This window comes from Rhincodon typus, chromosome 7, assembly GCF_021869965.1.
Source record: "Rhincodon typus isolate 14 chromosome 7, sRhiTyp1.1, whole genome shotgun sequence".
Classification (NCBI taxonomy): Eukaryota; Metazoa; Chordata; class Chondrichthyes; order Orectolobiformes; family Rhincodontidae; genus Rhincodon; species Rhincodon typus.
The window spans coordinates 96627999-96646707 of NC_063338.1; the positions used below are offsets into that span (position 1 = coordinate 96627999).

The 18709-nt window shown below is 46.5% G+C and overlaps 1 long non-coding RNA gene across 1 annotated transcript in view; it reads right to left on the bottom strand.

Annotated features, from left to right (window-relative positions):
* Nucleotides 1–405: 405 nt before the first annotated feature.
* LOC125483442 overlaps nt 406–18709 on the bottom strand; it is a 102656-nt gene continuing 84352 nt past the window's right edge. Inside the window, exon 5 of the long non-coding RNA XR_007262384.1 lies at nt 406–721. This is a non-coding gene — a long non-coding RNA (uncharacterized LOC125483442). The remainder of the gene's footprint in view (nt 722–18709) is intronic.

Sequence of the window (18709 nt, forward strand, 5' to 3'; positions counted from 1 at the left end):
CAGAATCAAAGGAACACCTTGCCCTCCATTGAGTTTTAAGGAGGGAAGCCACTGTTTAATCGGTTTGGAGGAAACACCACCTCCTTCCTGACTACTCCTCTCAAGCCTGTGCAAGTTCTGAGTAGGACGAGAGGGGAGCAGAGCAGCCTTCCCTTTGGGGAGCAGTTGAGGCTCTTAAAAAGCCATTTTCTGTAATTGATCTGCAGGTGAGTCAACAACTAGACAGGACACCCCGGCAAACCTGTTAGGTCTGCCAAGGGCTTATAAACAGGCAGTCACTACTCCACGGTGACTTTCTTCAGGATGGGGTAAACCCACTGAAAGTCAACTCCCCACCCCCGTTCCCTCGTAACCTCACTCCTGAACCCCCTTCTCTTCCTCCAGATCATGACTCCCCTTCTGTGTGACCGCCCTGCACCCCCAAACTCTCTTGTTCACGATGACCCGGGTTTGGTGACTCAAGGCCAAACCCTCCCTCAGGCTCAAACAGAGAGTGAGATCCCTGTCACACTTATTCAATTCCAGAAATCTGCAGTGGTGCTTCAGGTTAAATTGACCTTGGATATCATAAAGGGTTGTTCTTGCAAAATTTGAAATTTGCTGCAGTCTTGCTGTTGAGTGTTTCCTGACTCCAGTTCCACAATCCCAGACTGGAGTTACCTACAAAGTGCAGGGGTTGGCACATAATCCTTTGTTGCTTGTGAGGCAGGTTGACCCAGTTCTGCAAAAAAACAAAGGATTCCCTGAGTGTTGGCAGGAGGTTCTGTTCTTCTGTTGATACTGACATTCTGTGGTTTAAAAACTGCCTGCAGATCCTGTAGGGCGCATCCTGCTGGAGTTTTAAAAACTCTATTCTAAACACATTGTAGATCATGAGAAAGTTAAATATCACTCTGCAGACTGTACACAGTGCCTGGGAGACACCTTCAGATATTTTCAGCTCTAGTTTAACACAATGAGATGTGTAATTCTACATTTCAATTCAACTGCTTCTCTTTGCTCTTTACCAACCTATGCATGCTTCCAAGGAAGAGCAAGCATCGCAGGCTAGTACCTGAGACAGAAACTAGGATAGAAGCATAATGTCTCCTAATGCAGAGGGATGTATTTGGCCAGTCTGGTCAGTGTGGGCTCTCTGCAAAAGAAGTTCATTCCAAAGAGTTGTTGGGCCTTGTCACAACCACTCAGTAACCTGCAAGCAAGTACATGTCAATGACAAAACATGGTACGCTCAAAGTATTTTCACTGGACTATTAATCCAGTACACCAGGCTCATGGTCTGGTGACAAAAACAAAAATTGCTGGAAAAGCTCAGCAGGTTTGGTAGCATCTGCGGAGAGAAATCAGTTAATGTTTTGGGTCGAGTGATCCTTCCTCAGAACTGATGGTAACTAGGAAAATGTTGGTTTATATGTAGGATATAGGTGAGGGGAGGGGATAAAAAGTAAACAACAGGAGGGGATAGACCCCAAAAACAGAGAAGAACAATTGGACAGACAAAGAAATGAATAACAATCTGGCTAGGAGGGAGAATAGCTATTAATGGGGACTGTTAGTCGCTAACAATGGTGGTCTGTAATAGCACTCCATGTGATAACAAGGCCTGGTGTGTATGCATTTGGGTAAGGACATTCACTCCTCTCACCTGTACTGAGTCAATTCTACAATGTCACAGTTTCCTCTTTTGAATAAGGCATTAAGCCAATGCCTTGTCTCTCTTTGAAGTGCATGTAAATCATTCAGTGACATTGTGAATATTTGAGAGGTCACCCAGGGCCAAATCTTACCATACTTTGTTATTTTCATCAAGTTACATGGATGGTTTCTCTCTGTGAGCCTGAGTGAGTTTTCTTGTGCTAGCATCTCTAGCTCTCTAACTAACTACTTGTTCCTATGGGACCACCCTCATCCAATGCTAACTCAATTTCTCACCTCACTGCGACCAGTAGTACTCACTGCAACTCGGCTTCTCTGGGAATACTGGTGAAAAGGCCATTTTCTCCCTGTTAGCCCGGAGCTGCACAGTTTTTGACAATTTCCCCAGATCTGGCAGATTAGGAAAGATTGACATCTCACTTTATAGTCAGCGACCTGGAGGTCGTCATAGACAGAATGGTGCAGAGGGGGTAATGTCCTGCTCCCCCAGGACTGGAAAAGGAGGCAACAGGCCCTGGCAGGCTGCTCTGAGGCTGCCACCCAGGTCATTGTGGTCTCAACCACTGGGTGAATGCCCAGTACCACAGGGAGCAGGTCAATGACCTTCTCACACTTCCCACCAAGTCTCGTGTTCTACCAGACTCACTATTGCCGACAACAACCTTCCCTCAATCATTCTCACCTGCCCTAACCCCCGACACCACTGACCCTGCATACCTCTGCACTGCCCACTCACTCACTGGGGACACCTCCCCACCTGCACCAGCACTAACTGCTGTGCCACTGTCTTTCAACTCACTCGATCCCTGCCTTTCTCTCATTCCAGGAGAAAGCAGCCTGCAACAGGGCATATAGAGCCAAGGTTGGTAGTGGTGTGTCTGCCTTTCAGCTCCTTAATTCCCACAAGGAGAGAGTATTGACCTTCACTGCCCTGAGTGAGTGAGTGACTGTTCACATGCTCCTAACTGGTATCAGAGGCTGGACTGGATCTAATGTGCCAGGACCGCCAGACTGAAGGCCTTGACCTGACTAAGGATTACTCCCCTTAGAATCACAGACATGGCCATTTTGTGCAGTGGGTTACTGTGTATTCTACTGGCATGTGATGCAGGTGTAGATTGTCATCACGGAATCACAGAAGTGTAAATGGTGAAGAAGGCCATTCAGCCCACTATTTTTACCGACTCTTCAAACGGGCATCACCTAGTGCTAATCTCCTGTTTTTCCTCTTATCCTTGCACTAACCAAATAATTATCCAATGCCCTCTTGAATGTCTCAATTAAACCTGTCTCTGCTACATTTCCAGGCAGTGCATTCGACACCCTAACTACTCGCTGTGTGAAAATGTCTTTCCTCACTTCACCCTTGCTTTGTCTGCACATCACTTTAAATCTACACGCCTCTCACTCTTGTTCCTTTTACAAGCAAGAACAGCTTCTCCCTATCTACCCTGTCCAACCTGTTCATGATTTTGAAACCCTCTATCAGATTTTTCTCATCTCATTGAGTCATAGAGATGTAAAACACCGAAACAGACCCTTTAGTCCAACTTGTCCATGCTGACCAGATATTCCTAAATTAATTTAGTCCCATTTGCCAGCATTTGGCCCATATCCCTCTAAACCCTTCCTACTCATATACCCTTCCCGATGCCTTTTAAATGTTGTAATTGTACCAGCGTCCACCACTTCCTCTGGCAGCTCATCCCATACACGCACCTCCCTCTGCGTGAAAAAGCTGCCCCTTAGGTCCCTTTTAAATGTTTTCCCTCTCACCTTAAACCTATGCCCTCTAGTTTTGGACTCCCCCACCTCGAGGAAAAGACCTCGTCTATTTACCCTATCCATGACCCTCATGATTTTATAAACCTCTAAAAGGTCACACCTCAGCTTCCGATGCTCCAGGGAAAATAGTCACAGTCTATTCAGCCTCTCCCTGTAGCTTAAACCCTCCAACCCTGGCAACATCCTTGTCAATCTTTTTTGCACCCTTTCAAGTTTCACAACGTCCTTCCTATAGCAGGGAGACCAGAATTGCATGCAGTATTCCAAAAGTGGCTTAACCAATGCCCTGTACAGCTGCAACATGACCTCCCAACTCCTATACTTCATCTGCCATCTCTCCAAGGAGAACAGTCACAACTTCATTAGTTCATAAGTTCATAAGAAATGGGGACAGAATTAGGCCATTCAGCCCGTTGAAGTTTGCTCCGCCATTCGATCGTGGCTGATATGCTCCTCACCCCCATTTTCCTGCCTTCTCCCCTAATTGTTCAACACATTACCAATTAAAAATCTGTCTGACTCCTTAAACTTACTCACTGTCCCAGTATCCATGGCATTTTACGGTAGCGAATTCCACAGATTCACGATCCTTTGGGAGAAGTAGTTTCTCCTCAACTCTGTTTTAAATTTGCTACCCCTTATCCTAAGACTATGACTCCTCGTCCCAGAATGCACCACAAGAGGAGGCATCCGTTCCACATCGATTTTATCTGTACCTTTTATCATGTTGAACACCTCAATTTGATCTCCCCTCATTCTTCTAAATTCCGGAGAGTACCGGCCTAAAATGTTCAATCTCTCTTCATACAACAAACCTCTCATCTCTGGGAACAATCTCGCGAACCTCCTCTGAACTACCTCCAATGCCATGACATCTTTCTTCAAATAAGGGGATCATAACTGTGCACAATACAGTCTCACCAATGCCTTGGGGCAGTTGCAGCAACACTTCTTTGCCTTTATATTCTATTCCTTTATCTATAAAAGCCAACATTCCATTTGATTTCTTTATTATCTGCTGTACTTGCGCACTAGTTTTCTGTGACTCATGAACAAGGACACTCAGATCCCTCTGCACTGGAGCTTCCTGAAGTCTCTCCCCATTTAGACAATAGGTTGCCTTCCCATTTTTCTGACCAAAATGCATCACCTCACACTTATCCAAGTTAAACTCCATCTGTCACATATTGGCCCAGTCTCCTAACCTATCTGTATCCATTTGTGACGTTCTAATTTCCTCATTGCTATTTACTTTCCCGCCTATTTTTGTGTCGTCCGTAAATTTGTCTACTGAGCCTTCTATCCCTGTATCCAAGTCATTAATGTAGATTGTAAATAAGTGGGGTCCAAGGACCGAACCCTATGGCACCCCACTCGTTTACTTCTTGCCATCCCAAAATAAAACCCCATTTATCCTGATTCTTCAATCTATTCTCATCACTGCAGTTTCTCATTCCTGGAACCATTCCTATACAGTGCTTTGCACTCTCACCAATGTATTTACATCTTTCCTATGACATGGCACCCACAACTGTACACAACACTCCAGCTGAGATATAGCAAGTGTCTTGTACAAATTCAACATCACTTCCTTGCTCTTGTACTCCAAGCCCCTATTAATAAAGCGAAGGCCACTCTATGCTTTATTTACTGCTCTCTCCCCCTGTCCTGCCACCTTCAATGATCTGTGCACATAAACATCCAGCTCCCTCTGCCCCTGCACCTCTTTTAGAATTGTACTCCTTCGTTTTTATTGGCTTCCAATGTTCTTCGACCAAAGTGAATCACCTCACACTTCTCTGCATTGAACCTCATTTGCCACCTATCCACCCACTCCACCAGCATTTCATTGCTGTTTGTGGGATCTTAGTTTGAGTGAAATATCTACTCGATTTGCTTCCTGACCAACAGTCCCTGTGTGCGCTTGAAATGCAACTTTTTGTTCAGTTTAATGCTGCCATAGATTGATAATGTACTTCTGCTGCCCCCGTGTGGTTACCTGCTCTACAAAAAACAGGAACGAGGAGCAGCAGAGTTGGGATCTGAATATGAAAGTTTATCACCTATCTTCTCTCATTTGCTTTTTGTTCCTAGACAGTGGGCCCTATCTTTTCACCTCAAATGCACAAAATCAGCAATTAGAGCGCACAGAAATTTCCTTTAGAAACAAGCACATAAGAAAAAGAAGCAGGAGTATTCTATTGGGCCCATCGAGCCCATTGCACCAATCAGTGAAATCACGACTAATCTTTTGCTGTACTTACACTTTCCTGCCCGCTCCTCATTTCCTTTGATTCTTTGAGACACCAAAAATTTGTCTATTCCAACCTTAAGTATAGTCAACAATGGAAAGTTCCAAATATTCATAACCCTTTGAATGAAGATATTTCTCCTCATTTCAGTCTGAATTATTGGTCCTTTATCCTGAGACTGCCTCCCACTCTCGCCACGTTTTAGATTCCCTAGCCCTGGGGGATACAATCTCTCAATGTCTACCCTGTCAAGCTCCTTTGCAGGACCGAAGATTAACTGATTTCTTACCTTTACAAATTTTAAACCCTTCTCCTTGGTCTTAAATTTGGTCCTAGTCAATTTCTGCCTTATGTCCAATAACTATTAATGTTTTTGAACCTTCTTTGTATTTATATACTTAATCACAGGTGGCCCTTTATAGTTTGGTGTGCAGAGATGAATAAAATGGTGAGGTGAGAGTGGCTGCTGTCGAAATCAAAGCTGCTTTTCATAGAACCTGTGAAAATCTGCTATCAATGGGAACTGGTGGAAAGGTCTCTGCTGGTTGGATTCAGACCTGGCACATAGGTTATGGTTGTTGGAGGTCAGTCATTTCAGCTGCAGGACATCTCTGCAGGATTTCCTCAGAGTAATGTCCTACGCCCAACCATCTTCAGCTGCTTCATCATTGACCTTCCCTCTATCATAAGGTCAGAAGTGGGGATGTTCGCTGATGATTGCCCAATGTTCAGCTCCATTCACAACTCCTCAGATACTGAAGCAGTCCATGTTCAAATGCAGTAAGACCTGACAATATTCAGGCCTGGGCTAACAAGTGATACATAACATTTGTGTCACACAATTGCCAGGCAATGACCATCTCTTTCAAGATAGAATCTAACCATGGCCCTTGACATTCAATTGTATGAACATCTCTGAATCCCCCACCATTGAAATCTTGGGGGTTACCATTGACCGGAAACTCATCTGCCCTTGCCACTTAAACACAGTGGCTACAAGAGCAGGTCAGATACAAAAAATGCTACAGTAATTCACCTCTTGTCTCCCCAAAGTCTGTCTACCACCTGCAAGGCACAAGTCAGGAGAGTGGTGAAATATTCCCACTTGCCTGGACGGGTATATCTCCAACAACACTCAAGAAGCTTGACACCATCCAGGACAAAGCAGCTCGTTTGATTGGCACCACATCCACAAACATCCACTCCCACCACCACCAACTCTCAGAGCATCTATAAGATGCACTGCAGAAATTCACCAAAGATCCTAACACAAAACCTATCAAATGCACAGCTACTTGCATCTGTAGGGACGATGGCAGCACTTACATGGGAACACCATCATCTCTGAGTTCCCTTTCAAGCCACTCATCATCCTGACTTGGAAATATATTGCAAATATGTTGCTGTTTCTTCACTGTTGCTGAGTCAAAGTCTTGGAATTCCCTCCCTAAGGCATTGTGGGTCAGCCTACAGCAAATGGACTGCAGCGGTTCAAAATTTGATTTGATTTGATTTATTGTTGTCACATGTACCGAGATACAGTGAAAAGTATTGTTTTGCATGCTAACCAGACAGATCGTACTAACATCAAGACATCAGGATAAAAGAACAGAATGCAGAATACAGTGTTACAGGTACAGAGAAGCTGCAGACAAAAATCAACTCTAATATAAGAGAGACCGGTCCAAAAGTCTGGTAACAGCAGGGAAGAAGCTGTTCTTAAATCTGTTGGTATGTGTTTTCAAACTTTTGTATCTTCTGCCTGATGGAAGAGGGTGGAAGAGAGTATAACTGCAGTGGGAAGGGGCTGTGATTACATTGGCTACTTTCCGGAGTCAATGGAAGGAAGGCTGGTTTTTGTGATGGACTGGGTTGTGTTCACAACTCTCTGTAATTTCTTGTGGTCTTGGAAGAACATCTGCCATACCAAGCTGTGATGCATCCTGATAGGATACTTTCTGTGGTGCATCTATAAAACTTGGTAAGAGTCCTTGTGAACACACTGAATTTCCTTAGCCTCTGAGAAAGCAGAGGTGTTGGTGTCAGAGATAACACAGTGTGGAGCTGGAGGAACACAGCAGGCCAGGCAGCATGAGAGGAGCAGGAAAGCTGACGTTTTGGGTCAGGACCCTTCGTCAGAAATGGGCCAGGGGAAGGGAGCTCAGAGATAAAGAGAGAGAGGAGGGGTGGGGCTGGGCAAGACAAGTGGGATGGTGAGAGGTGAGTGCAGGTAGGGAGTTGTGGGGTTTGGTCAGTGGGGTGGGTGGGGTGGATAAGTGGGGGAGAAGATGGACAGGTTGTGTCAGGTCAAGGAGGCGGGGATGAGAAGGAGGCTTGGACATGGGGTGAGGCCAGGGGTGGGGAGATTTTAAAACTGGTGAATTCCACGTTTATGCCACTGGGCTGTAGGCTCCCAAGGTGGAATATGAGGTGTTGCTCCTCCAGTTTGCGGGTGGCATCATTGTGACACTGGAGGCAGCCCAGGATGGACATGTCACCCAGGGACTGGGAGGGGGAGTTAAAATGGTTGGCGACTGGAAGGTGTTATTGTTTGTCGTGTACAGACGTGTTATATCGTGTAAGCCTCTCCACAGTCAGCGTGTGTTTGTGTGGTTAGCCTGGTGCTCTAGTTTAGTCTGGTATTGTCACTTGGCATCCCTGTTGGCTTTGTGAAGATCATACCTAGATTTCCTGTATAGGTCAGGGTCACCCAACCAGAACAGCTCAGACCCGGGCTTCAGTAGGGAGTGGAACCTCCGGTTCATCCATGGTTTCTGGGTGGGGAACATTCAGATTAACGACTTTAGCACACAGTCCTCTCCACACTTACTGATAAAGTCAGTGATGGTAGTGATACTAATATTTAAGTTGGCCACTGAGTTCTTGAACATGGACCAATCCACCGACTCCAAACAGTCATGGAGGAGCATGTCTGTTACCTCCGACCAGCACTGTATGGCTTTCTGTACCGATCCTCACGCTTCAGTTTCTGCTTATAAGCTGGGAGAAGGAGCACATCTTTCTCAAGGCACTGGAGGCAACTCACCATCACCTTTTGAGGGGCAACTAGGGATGGGCAATAGAGGCATGTCGAGTCAACAACACTCATTTCCCATGAACAAATTACAAAAAAGGAAGAAAACAATGGCCAAAGAAATATACTGCCTAGCTGGACAAGGTTGAAAAACATATTCAGCATTTTAGATTATTACATTTTTCAATTTTCTGGTTAACTACAAGGCCAACAACCTCCAATTGTGCCTGGGCCTGACAAGAGCTGAGTGTTTAAGAGAGCTTTGGAAATCTGTTTTTTCTGGTTGAAGATCAAACTTTTATGAATTTTATGAAACCAAAGACAAGAAGAAAACATGAATTACTAACAGAGGGCAGTTAACAGTCAACCTCATTGCTGTTGGGTCTGGAGTCATATATAGGCCAGACCAGGTAAGGATGGCAGTTCCCTTCCCTAAAGGACATTAGTGAACCAGATGTGTTTTTCTGACAATCGACAATGGGATTCTTGGTCATCATTAGATTCTTAATTCCAGATATTTTATTGAATTCAGATTTTACCTCTGCCATGGCAGGATTCAAACCCACATCCCCAGAACATTGTCTGGGTCTCTGGATTAACAGTCCAGTGATAACACCACCAGGACCGGGTTCAAATCCTGCCATGGCATGTGATAGAATTTGAATTCAATAATAATCTGGAATTAAGAATCTAATGACGACCATGAATCCATTGTCGATTGTTGGGGAAAAACCCATCTGCTTCACTAATGTCCTTTAGGGAAGGAAACTGCCATCCTTACCTGGTCTGGCCTACATGTGACTCCAGACCCACAACAATGTGGTTGACTCTTCACTGCCCTCTGGGCAATTAGGGATGGGCAATAAATGCTGCTTAGCCAGTGATGCCGGCTTCCTGTTAATGATTAAAGGAAAAAAGTTTTGGTCCTCTTATCTCAGGAAAGCTATTATTGCCATAGAAGGAGTGCAGTGGAGGTTCATTAAATTTGTTCCTGGGATGGCAGGACTATCTTATGACGAGAGTTTGGGCAAACATGCCCTGTATTCTCCAAACTTTCAAAGAATAAGAGGTGATCTCTTTGAAACTTACAAAATACTTAAAGGGACAGACAAGGCAGGGAGATTAAAAATAGGGGCATGCCACTTATGACCAAAATGAGAATTGTTTTTCACTCAGAGGGTTGTTAACTTTTGAATATTTGACTCCAGAGGTTGTGGGAGCAAAGAAGCAAAAAAGATGCAAGCTCCTTGCTCCTATGACCTAACTAATGAAGGAAAACATCCCGTATTCCTTCTTCACCACCTTTTCTATCTGTGCTGACATCTTCAGAGGTTTATGGACTTGTACACCAAGATCCCTTTGTTCCTCAGTGCTCACAAATGATCAACCATTAATTGCGCAAATCCTCCCCTCATTAGACCTGCACTTGTCGGGATAAAATTCCAAATGCCATCACTCTGCCCAATTTATCAGTTGATCAACATCAGACTGTAGCCTGAGACCATCCTCCTTGATATCAACCACACGCTCAATTTTTGTGTCATCTGAAAACTTATGAATTAAACTTTCTACATTCACGTCCAAGTCATTAACGTATATAACACACAGCAAATGTCCCAGCACTGATCCTACTGGTACACTACTGGACACAGGCTTCCAGTCACAGAAACAACCCTCCACCATCACCCTTTGCCTCCTAGTTGTAAGCCAATTTTGGATCCAGTTTGCCAACTTGCCTTGGATCCCTTGGGCTCTTACCTTTTGGATCAGCTTTTCCATGTGGGCCCTTGTCAAAGGCCTTACTGAGGTCCATATAAACCACATCAACTACACCACCCTCATCAATATATTTAGTCACCTTCTCAAAAAGTCAATTGAATTAGTTTGACAGGATCTTGCTCTAACAAATCCCTGCTGACTGTCCCTGATCCATCCCTACCTTTCCAAGTGTTGATTAATCCTGTCCCTCGGAAGTTTTATCGATAGTTTCCCTACCGCTGATGTCAGACTAACTGCTCTGTAATTCCCTGGCCTATCCCTGCTGTCCTTCTTGAACAAAGGGACCACATTAACCATCCTCCAGTCATCTGGCACTTCACCTGTGGTCAGGGTCAGTGAAGTATTAAATATCTCTGCCTGGGCCCCAGTAATCTCCTCCCTTGCCTCTTATAGCGGCCTGGATCACATCCTTATTAATCTTATTGTATTCTGGAAACTTATCGTGCCACCTGAAATCCCGCTCTGCAATGTCTTCGCTGTGAAAACAGGTGAGAAATATTCATTTCAGACCTCACCCATGTTCACTAGCTCCACACACAGGTTGACATTTTGGCCTCTGATAGGTCCCACCCTTTTCCTGGTAATCGTCTTACTCTGAATTATTTATAAAATGCCATGGGGTTTTCCCTGATCCCATCTCCCAAAGATATCTCTTGACCTTCTTTGTCCCCCTAATACCCTTTTAAAGCAGCCCGTACTCTCTCTATACTCCTGAAGGGCCTTCCCTGTTTTCAATGCGCTGTATCTGACATATACTTCTCCCTTTTTCATTATCAAACTCTCAATATCCCTTGACTCCCAGGGTTTCCTGGACGTTCTCATGCTGTAAATCAGAGTTAAAAATAGAAATTGTTGGAAAATTGGTTTTTATTTAGTATTTAACTCACTGCCACATTTAGGCATGCCCACTTTGAAGAAGTTCTGCTCCTGTCTCCAATGGGTTTTCATTCCAATCTTTCTTCTTGTCCAGTGACATTAATTTCACTGTCACTCCTGGTGTTTGACCAGGTATTTGCAAAAACTCATTTCCATAGCTGTATCACATTTCTCAGTGACTGCCTGCGGCTCAGACTCACCCCACGTGGATTCCAAATCATGTTTTGTCCTTTGTACTTTGAATCTACCCAGGACGACAGGTTCAACGTTCTACTGACAGCTACTCTCGTCGCATCCTGAGGTCCACACTCAGTGCCATGTGTTGTGCTAACAAGAAAATTTTTCTTTTCCTTTCAGGCATCAAGACCCACAAGATTCAACAACTTAGAGATGGCCTCCGGAACCTTCCTCCCCTCCCCTTTCCTCTGACTCCATCCCCTCCCCCAACCCCACCTTCTGTCGGGTATTCACTATCCCTCCTAACTTTCTGCTCTCTGATGCTGAATGTTCTGTACTCAGCAAAGGCCTCAGCTTTAGCCCATCTTAATGAATTTCAGGCATGACATGACGTTGAACTCTTCTTCCGTTGCCTTCACCTCCGTGTGCATTTCTTTGGACAAGAGTCCTCTCCCCGTCCCAAAGACCCCTTCATCCAGCTCCAACACTCTCCCTCCACCTGGACTCCTCCGTCTGGCCTTTTACCTGCAATTGATCTGTTGATGTGACATTGGTCACCTCAATTTCTCTGTCCCCCTCACCCAATCCAACCTATCTCCCTCTGAACTGACTGCACGCTGTGCGCTTAAATTTAACCCTGACTTTGTTGTTAAGCCTGCCGATAAGGGTGGTGCTGTTGTAGTCTGGCGTACTGACCTCTACATTGCAGAGGCTGAGTGCCAGCTCTCAGATACCTTGTCCTATCTCCCCCTGGACCATGACCCCACCATGGCACATCAGGCCATTGTGTCAACGACAGCCACTAACCTCATTTCATCTGGTGATTTCCCCTCCACTGCCTCCAAGCTCAAAGTTTCCCAACCTCGCACAGCTCACTTCTCCCCCCTTCCCAAAATCCACAAACAGGACTGACTGGGCAGACCCATTGTTTCAGCCAGCTCCTGCCCCACGGAACTCATCTCTTCCTACCTCGACTCTGTCTTTTCTCCCCGGTCCAGTCCCTACCCACGTACATCTGTGATTCCTCTGACACTTTACACCAGCTTCAGAGATTCCACTTTGCAGGCTCCAGCTATCTCCTCTTTACCATAGACATGCAATCCCTTTACACATCCAGCCCCAGCAGGATGGTCTCAGAGCTCTCCATTTCTTCCTGGAACAAAGGCCTGAACCGTCTCCACCCACCACCACCCCCCTCCGCTTGGCTGAGCTCACCCTTGCCATCAACAACTTCTCTTCTTTCTCATCTCATTTTCTTCAGGTCAGAGGGGTGGCCTTGGGTACCCGCATGGACCCCTGTTATGCCTGTCTCTTCATGGGAAATGTGGAACATTCCCATTCCAGTCCTATTCCGGCCCCCACCCACAGCTCTTTCTTCAATACATCGATGATATCACCGGTGCTGCCTCCCTCTCTCGTCTGGAATTGGAAAAGTTTATCAATATCACTTGCAATTTCCACCCTGCTCTCACGTTCATCTGGTCTATTTTTGACTTTTCCCTTCTCTTTCTTGACATCTTTGTTTCCATTTCTGGGGATAGACAGGCCACTAATATCCACTACAAACCCACTGACTCCCACAGCTACCTGGACTATACATCCTCACACCCTGCTTCTTGTAAAGACTCTATTCCATTCTCCCAGCTCCTCCGTCTCCGTCACGTCTGTTCCAGTGATGCCAACTTTGACAAGGGGGTCTCTGAAATATCCACCTTCTTCCTCATCCGAGGATTCCCCAGCATCATGGTTGACAGGGCCCTCACCTGGGTCTGACCCATCTCCCACACTTTGGCCTTCACCTCTTCTCTTCCCTCCTACAACAGCGATAGGGTCCCTCTTATCCTTACCTACCATCCCACCAGCATCCACATCCAGAGGATCATTAGCTGTCATTTCCACCACCTCCAGCGAGATGCCACCACCAGACACATACTCCCCTCCCCTCCCTTGTCAGCCTTCCATAGTTCTCCCTGACTCTCAACACCCCCTGCAACCACGCACCATCCCCCCACAGCCTCAAGGCACCTTCCGCTGCAACTGCACAAGGTGTAACACCTGTCCATTTACTTCCTCCCTCCTCAGTATCTTATGGCCCAAACACACCTTCCAGGTGAAGCAGCACTTTACCTGCACTTCCCACAATCTAGTTAGAGACAAAAAAGGTGCAGATGCTGGAATCCTAGGTAGGCAAACAGAGGATTGGTCTGTTGGAGAAGTAAAAACTGAGATTCTGTTGGCCTTCCTTGTGGGGTATGAATGTGTACAGGGATTGAACGCCCGTATTAAAGATGAAGCACTGGGGGCCAGGGAACTACAAGTTACCACTACAGCCACGTGACCTTCCTCAGTTCCTGTCTTCACCACCATCTCATCCCTCGAGGCCTACAGGTACATTTTAAACCTTCACAACTTGGACCTACCTTCAATGCTCCGTACTCAGAACACCTTCAATGCCCCCAGAAACAATTCTCTCTCCGGATTCTCCACTCAATGCTCTCTGCAATGTGCTTCCCCTCTCCCCTCCTTCAGTCTCCCCAAATCCCCACCCACGAAACTTGCTGCATATTTACCGTTCTCCCTGACCTTGACCTCTCTGAGGCCGAACGGTCTGTCCAGATAACTGGTTCATGTTCGTGCCCCTCCACCCCCAACTCAACAAGTTCCGTGCCTGCCATGACATGGAACTCATCTTCCGCCACCTCTGCCTCCGCGCCTTCTTCTTCAATAAAGATTCCCAACCACCCCTTCTCTCACCTCCAACCTTCCTCCTCCTCTTGGACAACCCCTCACAGCCTCTTACCCACCCCAGACATCTTCATTGCTAACTGCCAATGCGACATTGACCGCCTCAATTTCTCCACCCCCTTCACCCATTCCAGCCTCTCCCCCTCCGAACGTGCAGCGCTTCACTTTCTCTGCACCAATCCCCATTTCACTATCAAACCCGCTGATAAAGGCGGGGCGGTGGTAGTCTGGAGGACGGACCTCTGTATCGCAGAGGCCGAACGCCAACTCTCCGACACCACATCCTACCTCCCCCTTGACAATGACCCCACCATGGCCCATCAAGCCACCATCTTCCACACAGTCCATGACCTCATCACTTCTGGTTGACCCCCTCTCCACTACCTCCAGCCTTATATTCCCCCATCCCCGGACCGCCTGGTTCTACCTGCTCCCTAGAATCCACAAGCCCAACCAACTCGGCCGACACATCGTCTCCGCATGCTCCTGCCTCCACCGAACTCATCTCTTCCTACCTTGACTCCATTCTCTCCACCTTGGTCCAGGCACTCCCCACTTACCTCTGGGACACAAACCATGTCCTCCACCTCTTTGGAAACATCCAGTTCCCTGGCCCCCAGCGCTTCATCTTTAGAATGGGGGTTCAATCCCTGTACACGTCCATACCCCACAAGAACAGTCTACAGGATCTCAGTTTTCTCCTCTCCAACAAACCCCTCCTCTGCTTCGCTGAACTAGTCCTCACCCTCAGTTGCGCTGTTACGTCGATGACTGCATTGGTGCTGCATCCTGCTCCCAGGCTGAAATGGATCAGCTCATTGACTTCGCGAACAACTTCCACCCCACCCTCAAATTCACTTGGTCTATCTCAGACACCTCCCTCCCCTTTCTTGACCTCTCCGTTTCCATTTCTGGCAACAGCTTGCATACCGACATTTACTATAAACCCACAGACTCCCATAACTACCTCCTCCCACCTTGTAATCTGCAAAAACTCCATCCCATTTTCCCAATTTCTCCGTCTCTGTCGCATCTGCTCTGATGAGAAGACATTCCACTCCCAAGCATCCCAGATGTCCACCACTTTTAAACAATGCTTTTTTCTCCCCTCTGTCATCTAGACAGACCTCCGCCTCACTTCCTCCATTCCCCACTCCATAGCCCTTAACAACCACCCCCCTCCAAACATAATAAAGATAGGGTCCCACTTGTCCTCACTTTGCACCTCACCAACCTCCGCATCCAACATATCATCCTCAAACACTTCTGCCAACTCCAATTAGACCCCACCATCTGGAACATCTTCCACTCCCCACCCATCTCTGCCTTCCGCAAGGGCCATTCCCTTTGCCACTCCTTAGTTTGCGCCACACTCCTTATCAACCACTCCAACCCACCCGGTACCTTCCCCGTAACCGTAAAAGCTGCCCATACACCACCTCCCTCACCTCCATTCAGGGCCCAAAACAGACTTTCCAAGTGAGACAGAGCTTCACCTGCATCTCCTCCAACTTAGTCTATTGTATCCGGTGCTCCCGATGTGGCCTTCTCTACATCGGTGAGACCAAATGTAGACTAGGTAACCATTTTGCCAAACAACTCCGCCTGGCAAACCGAACCTCCTGCTTACTGCCCATTTCATTTGCCCGTCCCACTCCCACTCTGATGCGTCTGGCCTCAGCCTCCTCCAGTGTCGCAGTGACTCGGAACACAGATTTGAAGAACAACACCTTATCTTCCGCTTGGGCACCCTACAGCCCAGACGACTCAATGTTGAGTTCTCCAATTTCAAATAACCTTGCCGTCCATTCCCTTCCTCCCCTTCCAGCCCCACCTCTTCCCTTCCATTCCACCTTCTGACACTCCTTCCAGCCACTAAATGGATTCATTACCAGGTCGTACCTATCACCAGTGTCCACCTATCACCACCATTCTGCCTCCGCCCTTTCCTCCGTCCTTTATCTGCAGCTCCGCCTACCGCCCCATCCAGTCCTGAAGAAGGGTAATACTCAAAATGTTCACTGCTCCTTTCCTCCACATGCTGCCTGGCCTGCTGTGTCCTTCCAGCTCCTGCTTGTCTACGTTCACACAATCTAGTCTGCTGCATTCACTGCTCACAATGTGGTCTACTCTACATTGGGGAAACGAAGTGTAGACTGGATGACTGCTGCACAGAGCACTTGCATTCTGTTTGCAAAAAAGGCCCTGAGCTTTCAGTTGCCTGTCACTTTAACGCACCACCCTGTTCCCTGGCCAACATCTCTGTCTCAGGCTCGCTGAGTGTTCCAGCGAAGATCAGTGCAAGCTGGAAGAACAACACCTCATTTTCCGATTGGGGACCCTGCAGCCCTCCGGACTCAATATCGAGGTCAATAACTTCATGGCTGGAGCTGTCCCATGTCGTTACCTCAACCTCCACACACTGGGCCTTGGTATCACATAGGCTGCCTTTGTCACCCACTGACAGCCTCCATTAACAACTATTTACCCTCCTAGCCAAATTATTATCCACTCCTTTATCTGTCCAATTGGTCTTCTCAACCTTTGAGCTCTATCCCCACCTATTCTTTATTCCTTGCCCCCTCCCACCACCCTATCTTCTGCATATAAACTGACATTTTCCTGGCAACCATCAGTTTTCTGAGGAAGGGTCACTGGACCCGAAACATAACTCTGATTTCTCTCCACAGATGCTGCCAGACCTGCTGAGCTTTTCCAGCAACTTCTGTTTTCGTCGCTGTCCTTGCCCTTCACTCTTTGAGGAACATACCGACCCTGAATTCTCACTATACTACTTTTAAAAGACCCTGCTTTCCAAATGTAGACTTAACTACAAGTAAGTGCTCCCAGGCTACGTTTGTCAGATCCTGTCAAAATATATTGAAACTGGCTTTCCCCTAGTTTAGATATTTAACCTTTGCACTATCCCTATGATCATTGCTCCCAAAATGCTTGCCCACTGACACTTCGACAACTTAACCAGATTCATTCTGTTGTATTAGGTCCAGAATTGCCCCGTCTCTTGACAGACTATTTGCATACTGGCACAAAACAACTCCCCTGGATGGAATTTAAAAATTCCACCTTGTGTAATCATTTCACACTAAGATGATCCGGTTAATGTTCGAAAAATTGAAATCCCCAACAAATATAATTCTGTTTCTCTCACAACTCTCTGTGATTGCTGACATATCTCCTCCTCTATCTCTGTGTGATGGTTGCAAGGCCTGTAGTATAATCCCGGCTAAGTCATGACCACTTTTTCAATTTCTGAGCTTTACCCAAATGGTCTCATTTAAACAGCTTTCTCAGATGTCCTCTCACATTACTGAAGTGATGGTTTGCTTTATCAATATTGCAATGCCTCCCCCAACCCACCATCATATCTGAAACTTCTATAACCTTTAATGTTGAGCTGCCAATCCTGTCCTTCGTTCGATTATTTTGCTGTGATTGCGACAATATCATGTTCCCATGTGCAGATCAATGCTCTAAGTTCATCTGCTTTACCAGTCAAGCTCCTTGCATTGATATAGATACAATTTAGCTTTCTAGAGATCCTGTGTGCCTTATCCCATGTCTTCTCCTCCTGCAGAAGAATCCTAGTATTCCTTATATATCTGATTGGAACTGCTCCCGATGCTTACATCTACTCTGTGCTGCACATCTCTGCCAAATGAGATTAAAATGTCCTCAATAGCATGAGCAAACCTCCCAGCAAGGATATTGGGCCCATTCCTGTTCAACAGGGTCCTATCCAGCTTGTACAGATTGAAAGATTTCTAAATAATAAATATGTATGGAGATATGGGAGTAGTGCAGACAAAAAGCATTGAAGGGAGTGATCAGCTGCTATCATGGGGAATACAGGAAGAGGATTAACTGGCTGAATGGCATCCTCCTGTTCCTATTTTCCAATGATTCACTTTGGTATGGATCACCGTCCAATGTGGAATTTGGCACCACTCGATCATAAAATTAACACATGTACTTGTCCTGCCATGTCTGACCATTAGGTGCCAATTTTACAGACATAAAACAGGTCAGCCCCATCCAGTTTCAAGGCCACAGTGTTTCTTAAGGATTCACTAATTGTCTGAGGGAGGCACAATTAAGGTAGGCAGCCACAGTCTGACCACTGAAAGGAAATGGTTTTGGAAATGTCCGGCTGAATGACACTCTCACCTCTGATTCAGCATAAAATGATGAGAACTGAGGGAGTGCCGCACTGTCAGAGGGTCAGTACTGAGGGAGCGCCGCACTGTCGGATGGTCAGTGCTGAGAGAGTGCCGCACTGTTGGAGGGTCAGTGCAGAGGGAGTGCCGCACTGTCGGAGGGTCAGTGCAGAGGGAGTGCCGCACTGTCGGAGGGTCAGTACTGAGGGAGTGCTGCACTGTCAGAATTG